This window comes from Durio zibethinus, chromosome 20 (genome assembly GCF_047325235.1).
Source record: "Durio zibethinus cultivar Kanyao isolate XHJ-2024 chromosome 20, ASM4732523v1, whole genome shotgun sequence".
Taxonomy (NCBI): Eukaryota; Viridiplantae; Streptophyta; class Magnoliopsida; order Malvales; family Malvaceae; genus Durio; species Durio zibethinus.
This window is the reverse complement of record NC_143181.1, coordinates 24,068,570-24,077,699: the sequence shown is the minus strand read 5'-3', so window position 1 is coordinate 24,077,699 and position 9,130 is coordinate 24,068,570.

Below are 9,130 nucleotides of genomic sequence, written 5' to 3'. Positions count from 1 at the left end.
TGTTTACTAACAAGCACCCATGTGTTATCCCTAAGTATCTCCATACTTCAACCTATAAGACTAGTTGTTTACTTCATAAGTAAGGAAACTTAACATGTACCAGTCTTTAAGCATTGTTAATGCTCTATCTCAACAATATAATGACCAAGAATAGTTTTAGGAACACAACTTTTATGCAGAGGGATCTCATAAATGTAACAATTTACAATTCCCTTAGAAGGCCTTTGTTTTCCATGAGCTTCATCTGATTAGCACTTTATAACTCTTTATCCTTATGTTAATGATGAAGGAAAACTTTTATCACATTAATAAAAAATGATAGAAATGCATCAATAGTAGTATATCCCTATCCTATCCTATCGGATTAGCTCTATGACATATACTAATAATCTCTCACTTGTACTTGAGCTAATCGCTAATGTATCCAATACCAAACTCTTTTGCTTAGCAATTGTGTCTCTACAAAGACATAGCTCCAAGGCATTTTGTGAGAATGAGTTTAGTTATAAGCTTGATAATCTCTATTATCAATCACAATTCTCATTCGAATCACAATGAAACTTGGATTCCATTTCACTTAGCTTTTGTTGTTACTTTAACAACTATAGGAATCCTTTATTAGCTTATCAAGCTAATGGTCCAAATATCTCTCCTTTTGTAACCTTAAACAAAAGGTTTGTATTTGAGTTAGGATACAAATATACAATCCTCTAAAGTTTGGAATGCTTCCAAATAATTGTTGTTATGTATCATGGTTTTATATCACTTGTTTCGGATTCCATGTTAAATTCTTTTAACATCTAATCCACCATTTTTTATTAAATCTTGTAGGTTTAACATTAAAGCTGATTTACGATCATATCAATACTTATCTTGTTTACATTATTTATGAGTAACTCATTACCCCACTAGCTTTTAAGTACGCACAAATGATATCTCATCCCTTTTTAATAAATTCAACTTATTTGAATACTATTATCAAAACTAGATACCCATCTCATATCTTATATAAATGTTTGTTTTACTATTACCTCTTTGAAATCCATTTGAAGGTTTGTGTTTAGGGCTATTAGGCCATTGGGGCATATTGGACCTTATTATGTCTCTTACATAATCTTGTCCACTCCATTCATCTCATATGAATTCTCAAAGATAATCAATTGAATATTTGGTTCTAAGCAATCTTTCAATTGAATATTTAGTTCTAAGCAATTTTTGTTGAGATTTCATATTTTAACAACAATGCTCTTTAACTAAATACATTTCATAATCACATTATGATAAGCTGAGCTTTAGCTTACCTTATTATGCATTGTCTTTAAATTTGAGTCATATGAGTAAGATTCCCTATTGATTCACAATTAGTGGAGCATTGGTATCTATATACCTTGCTCTTATTTTTAAGACCAAAATTTATTAATACATTACTTGATTATCTTTCTTACAAGTTCCTAAACTCATCATGAGAATTACTAAACCATGATATGGAACAACTTCCATCTATAATTTTGATTTATTATTGGAGAAAACACAAAAGTAAAATCCAATGCTAACATACAATAAGTGCAAACTTCTGTAAGTTTTTTCAACTTCATGCTTCTTTATACTTCTTGCAAGTTTGCCTCCAATGCTATAGTTTGCCATAATAATGGCATGTGCCCAAACCTATATCCTTATCTAAGTCTATACTTTTGTCATGATGCATAACGTGACAGTTGATTTCACATTTTCTTTTTGTAAATTAAGAGCTTCACATGTCAATATTATATATGTAACTTTAATCAAGATCATCTTATGAACTTTATAGGCCTTCCAATTCTTAAGAATAGATCATCAAGAATATATCCATTGTCTCAAAAACAATTCTTTAGATTGATAATCAATCAACTTAATTGTAGTTGGCTTGTTTGCATCATATGATATTTAGTGACAACTTGCTTGCCATGATGATTTATATCCCATATAAACCAACCATAGTGTTACTAATTTGCATTTTGTAATCATTAAAACAAGGTTTTCAATCTTAGTAATTATTCTCACTATTTTGTCAAAATAATAGCCCTCCTATACTGTTTCTAAAAGTTTAACTTTTAAACCTCTTAGTGAGCTATGACCCGTTTCATCCCATTATTAGCTTGAGTGACTCAACAACTTATGATGAAAATACTTAGGTAGGTGACTTCGCATACCAATCACTTCTCTATGCAATTCCTAGATTAGTTAGGTGGTAACTCTTTGCCTAAATACATCATATGTATTTCACCTAACCATTGCCTTAGTGTCATCCAGTCAAGTTTCTCGCATTTGGACAACATGCCACTAGTTAAGTAAGACCCATGTTCATAACTTAAAAATATTCATGTGAAAGTTTAGCCTTTAGTGACTCGACAAGCCTCCTAGCAATAGAACTATGGTTGTCTTGCTATGTTGTAGAAGGCAACTTGATCATGCAAAGCTTGTGACTGAACATTGTAATGAGGGATTTTCGATTAAGTCATACTTTTAGGTCTTATTCAATATATTAATAAATCATGACATGCATAGCATTTATTAAAATCATATATAATATATAAACATTTTAAAATAAATCTATCACATGCCAACTACTAGGATGATTATGGATTTTTTTCTAAATCAAGTTTTTTTAAGCCATTAAGGGAGATAGTTTTTCAAATTCCAAGAGATTGCATACAAAAGTCTTCACCAAGCTTCTCAAATATCTCTCTTTTTCCTTCATAAAGCTTTGAAGCTCTCCATCTTAGATTTTTATAAATTTTATTATAATCATAATTCTACACAATACATAACAATAACATAACTTTATAAGAAACCTTAAGTTACATTCAAGGGGGTTGATGATAAGAGAATTTACAACCCAATAATAAAGAGAGATAAAGTAGGGTTCACAGACACTATATTAAAACTACCAAAAGAAAGTAATTTAATCATCCATTTCCCTAGTTATATTAAGGTTTAGTCCATAATCACCTTCATACAATACATAACAACTATGAACATGTAAATAAAAGCTCATTATAGGTGCTAATTGGTAATCTCGTATGTTGTTTGAAGTAATTTCCATGTAACTATTAGAAGAATAACTTTAATCGATTTGCTGCAAATAGTTTTAATCATTATCAAAACCTTTTCAATTTAGTTATTTCTCAAACATTCAAGGAAATTCATAAAATTTCTAGCAATTAGAACATTCGATTTCCTTGGAGCCATTTTGGTAAGTTACCATTTTTGGAAAGTTGCCATTTTAGAAAAATTTTCATTTTTGGAAACTTTAACCATTTTGGAAACAATTTCCATTTTGGAAAGTTATCCATTTTGGAACCTAACTTTCCATTTTTTGTTCTATTTCAAATTTAGCTTATGAATCATATTCATAAAATGGTCTTGTCCCATATGTGTCACCCCTGACTATTAGGAGTCTTCCTTATTCAATTTGGAAACTATTTTCCTTATTTGAATCTAATTAGAATTCTTTTGTGGCAAATCAACTAGAATCTCTAACCTTTAGTTTTTTTTTTTTTTTTCAATTAGGAAACTCTTTTCCTTCTTGAATTTCCCTAGTATTCTTTCAAGATTAAATCAATTCAATTGATTTTGTTTTCAAAGCATAATACATTTAATAGTAAAGAAATAAAATCATATTAAATTTTGACTTTTCAATTTAGCATGATTCTTACCTAACGCTTAGGGATTGAATTTCCTACTTTGGAACTCATATCTTAAGTTGAAATTCAACCTTTCCTTTTATGTTTTAATCAATTTCTAGCAGCTACATGTAAAAGGAAATTACTAATTTTCCAAGACTATCTTTGGTATTGTATTCAAAAGAGAAATTTTGACCTTCCTCTTACAATAGGACTTCCCTAACCCTTGGGGACTCTTTTTACTTCTTCGAACTTATTCCAAACTTAAGGTTTTAACCCTAAAAGGTAAAAAGCTACCCGTACAACCTAAAGAAGGGCCACTTTCACCCCAAATAGTGGTTTCCCTAAAAGTTCCTACTTGTTGCTAGCCATCGATCTGAGTCAAGTTTTAATCCAACTCTTGCTAATTTGACCTCTTAGCTTTGTGGCAATTATGCACCAACAACATGAATATCTTTTCAACTCAATTCTCACTTAAAATACCAGCCATTTAATGATCAAAATCATCAAGAATGTGCTGCAAACAAAATTTCAGATTTGATGCAAACCATTTGCAAAATCGATAAGGAAAATTTCAACACCTTATGGCCAACAATTTGGATCAAATTCAGCATTATTTTTGTCACACTTGTCAATGAAAAATTCAAGGCAAATCAATGCTCAAAATTTCCAAAATTGACTTAGGAAAATTCTTGCTCAAAATTGAAAATTCCAACTTTGCAAAAATAGTTCAAAAAAAATTCCCAATTCAATCCTAAAATCTTTTCTTTAAGAATCCATCTTCAAGACAACTTTTTTTTTATCAATGGACATCTCAAAACAGCAACCAAAACCTATTTAAACACTTTTAAACCATGATTACAACATAAGAACATAGGCTGTCCAAAATTTGAAATCAAGAGAAAACAATTTTTCAGGATTCAAATCAAACCAAATCAACGTACAAATTATCTAACATAATTATCAACAACTACAATGCATGATTTAACTTCAAAAATGTACCGAAAAGGCTTTGATACCATTATTGGGATTTGAATCATGCTCATAGAACATTCATGCATAATGCAAGCAAAAATTAAAAGCATAAATAAACAAATAAAATTAAAACCCTTTCTTAGGATCACTTGGTAGCACTAATTGAAGTTAAAAACAATTTAATAATCATCCATATGATTAAAGTCATACATAAACTCAAAAATGTTGTATTCTTAAGTTTGAATAGCTTTTGATTTGCTTGAACACCAAGGAATCTCAAGATTTTAAGCCACACAAATATTTGGCCTCTAATTGCAATCAACACCATTAATTTAAAATTACCATAATTCCAAATTGGTCCCCTTAATTTAATTGAACCTTTCAATTAAGTTCTTCATATATTTGAGTTTTTATTCAATTAAGTCATACTTAATTAAATCCCAATGACATTGTGATATTGTGATTATCGTGAGTGACCCATTATGCTTCCAACATGTTGGCTATGAATATAAATCCATATCAATATAAGAATACTCTAATTATTTTCGTAGATTAAGAGTGACATCTAGTAGTACGTCATGACAACCCAAATGTTAGAAAGTCTAGATAGTCTTGACAAACCTTTAAATGTTTAGTCTATCAATATAATTCAATCCTTTCATCAAATATCTTAAAAAGGCATGAACATTGCATAGTGTCTACTCATAAGCACATTTTGCTAATGATAGCATATCTTAAAAAGGAAAACTTTTTATCCCATGAATAACAAATTGCAAAAGAACCAAATTGCATTTTTCGCTTTTGGTAGCATACATTTGCATATTTTAGTAATATGTGAGAAATTCTTGTGTATATTACTAAAATATATGTTTTCTGAAATGTTTCAAAGTATCTTTTACAAAATACAAAAGGCTGAAATTAGGTAGTTTCATTTGTATTGAATAGCTAAAGTTTGGAAGTGTAAAAATTAGCAAGTGTAATCGAATGTTTTTAGGGTAGTAGTTGATTGCCTTTTACTTTGGCATGTTTTGTCTAAAATTTTGCCTGAGGCAGTCAACTTGCCTAAGGAGGGTAGTTGACTTCCCCACAGGATTTTACATTATGTGTGAAAATTTGCTTGTCGCATTCAAATGCCATGTTCGGGCAATCGAATCCCTTTGTTGGAAATTCAAAAATTTTGTCCATTGGACATGATAATTCATTCAAAAAGTGATTATTTTTTACCCAAGTGGTGCCTATTCGTAGAAAGGAATTTCAAACACTAATTAAGACTTAGAAACACTTCCTTTAACATTCATTTAACACAAGTTTATATACAAACACTTGAGGTATTAATTAATTCTCTCTCACTTTATTTCTAGTTCATGGTTCAAGTGTGTTCATGAAGAAGTTCAAGTATAATCTTGTTTTTCTTCATTTTAGGCATTGTATCTTAGTGGGTGTCTGGTTTGCAAATTTTAGATATTAAGAGGGTAAATAATTGTAGGAGAAAATGATAATCAAAAGGAATAGGCGATTCTTGTATTTTGTTGACTTTAGGGAATGTAAAATTTTTGTATTTAGTACGTGAAATCTAAGATTACCTAATGAATTCTTTACTATATTTTCCTTAATGACACATATATAACACATGACATTCAATAATAATGTATTTAATATTTTATAATATATTTATTTAGCACATGAATAACTGATAAAAATGATAATATGATATATAAATAATATAAATTAATTTTATGATCACACGTACATCAAAATTTTGTAATTTATTAAATGAAAATAATTACCAGATGTAATTTATTAATGGCAACTTAATGGGTGTTCATGTGTATCGGTAATGTGTGGGCATGGTTTGCTTTCCTTCAAACATCCTATTTTTTATACTTTTATGGAATAAAAGACGAAATAGATGACATTTATTTATAACAAACATCATGAACAAATGCTCATGACATTTGTTATAAATAAACATCATCTATTCCATAAAAAGATGGATTCATCTTTTTGTGGAATAGATGTCATTTGTTTTCAACAAGCATCATAAAAAAACATCAAAGTATATTCTGTAAGTTATATACAAACATCTATTCCATTAAAAAAAAACAAATAAATAAATAAATAAACATGCAAAATATTCTATTCCATATCTATTTAACTTGTAAAGTATTATATATGTTACATAAATAAGTAATTTAATGTAAAAAGCTCATGACATCATTTACATAATATAATAATTTTTATTAATTAAAAATAAATATTTTATTACAAACATTTGTTTCATTCCAAATAATTAGAATATTATTGACATAATATACATGCATTAATAATTTTATTATTATATCTTTATTAAATAAAATCAAATTAACTTTAAAAAATTCAATTGAAAAATAAACTAAAATAATTGAATTAATTTTTATTTTTACAATATAATATTTTTCAATGCGTGACGTTAGATGTCAAATGTAAAGGCTTCGATGCCTCTATGCACATCAAATTGAGCCTTGGATTATGGTTGATTTTCTATGATATTAAAGGCTATAATAGAGTCTAAATACCAATTATTAAGGACAAAAGTAGAATAAATTTTGCATTTTGCCAAGAATCTAAAAAATATAAGTATAATTTTAAATCTCAATAATCATATGTGAAAATTAGAATACCAAATTTGATTATATTGTGTACCTATTTGGGCAAGAATAGTTGATAAGCGGAAGCAACAATAATTCCTAAAGAAACTAGGTCTTTCTCTTCATTCTTCTCTTACAAGCGGCTAACAATAGATAGATACCATTAATTAGAAATGAAGAAGGGATCTTAGTCAAATATTATTAAAACCCTAGAAAATTTTCCATTAGAGGTTTACGAGGTCAAAGGCCTACACAACTGCTAAACCATACTAACCTAGTAAGATGTGAAAAGCCTATACTCAGGTGATCACATTAAATTATTTAAGCTTTCATGCTTTTCTCACATTAGAACTAAATTTATCAATCTATTTTATTAAACTATAAAATCACCAATTAATAGTAGCCCATTTAATTGAAAAATTCTACCATTCTTTATTTAGGCAATATTAATTAGGTTGTTTCATTTTAAGAAAATGTAATTTAGAAAAGAAAACTCTAGGCTAATTAACTTTATTTTGATGTGACCATAGTTTTAAAAAATAATTTAGCCCTTGAGACAATATCTTAATGATCTTGTCCAATAAAACCAACTAATACTAAATCATGGCAACTATTATGCTCCTTATTGACATAAGACCAATCTATAGTTACAAATACTAGAGACTTGATCAACAATGGATCTCATTATGGGTATGTAGTAAGAAAATAATATCTAAATGTCATCTCAATGTATTATTTTCATTGTCATTCCTTTTTTCAATTTCTCTAAGCTTGCTGAAAAATCTCTTTGGCACTCAGATGTGCCTGTATGTCTCCTCTTTATCCTTAAGATTACTTATTGGTATCACTTATGAGACATACCCAAATAACATTAAAGTCGTACTTATGATAGGTACATCTCAAGATTTTATAACATAACAAATCAATATGAGATGTGCACATGCAATAAGAAATATATATACAAATAACAACTATGATGTCTATATAAAACAATTGTGTCCACTTAACTTGATGATATCTCATGGACTTATTCATCTCAAATTATATTTTATAGATAATTAGCAATCACATGCGATGCATTTAATAAAGTAGAGAAACCCAAAATAGTAATTATTTCAAAATTAAATTTAAAATACATCATTGCCATAATCAACCCAATACTTTAATAGGTTTTATTTTCCATACTTGTAGATATCTATATTATAAGCTTGGTAATACCATAATCCTTATATAGAGAAAATATATCATCATGTAATCAAATCACAATGACTCCTATTGATCTAGTGAATCACAAACATACTCCAATCAAATTTTGAATAATGAAAAAGAATCACTACAATAAATGGAGTAATAACACAATTACGTATTGTCTGCTCTCATGCTATATGTCAAAACCACATTTGTTATGGACTTCCATGATACATTTTAATAAACCACTTGCAAATTACTAATATGTTATAAAAAAAGTTTCATATTCATATGTTCATAAACACAAAATTCTCAATGCTTTAACATGAGATAATTTTCAATAAATTTATAATTAATTGAATGACCAATCTTTTATATCTAAAACATGCCTAAACAAATAGCCTATTAGTTCCCTTTGACCTTAACACATATGATATCTCTAAATCAGTAATTTTAGGGCACTTATGAGTTCTTACTACTGTAAAACATATAAGAAGAACTTCTACTTATTTTCACATTCTTTAAAAGAATACTTTTAGCATTAATAAAATAAAAAAAACAAAACAAATAGTTTACGTATTTGCACAAAACTTTATTCCTTAAAACTCTTACACATGTGATAAGTATAAAACAATTTTCCCCCACACATGTTAGCCTTCAAAAGCAAATATTAAATTT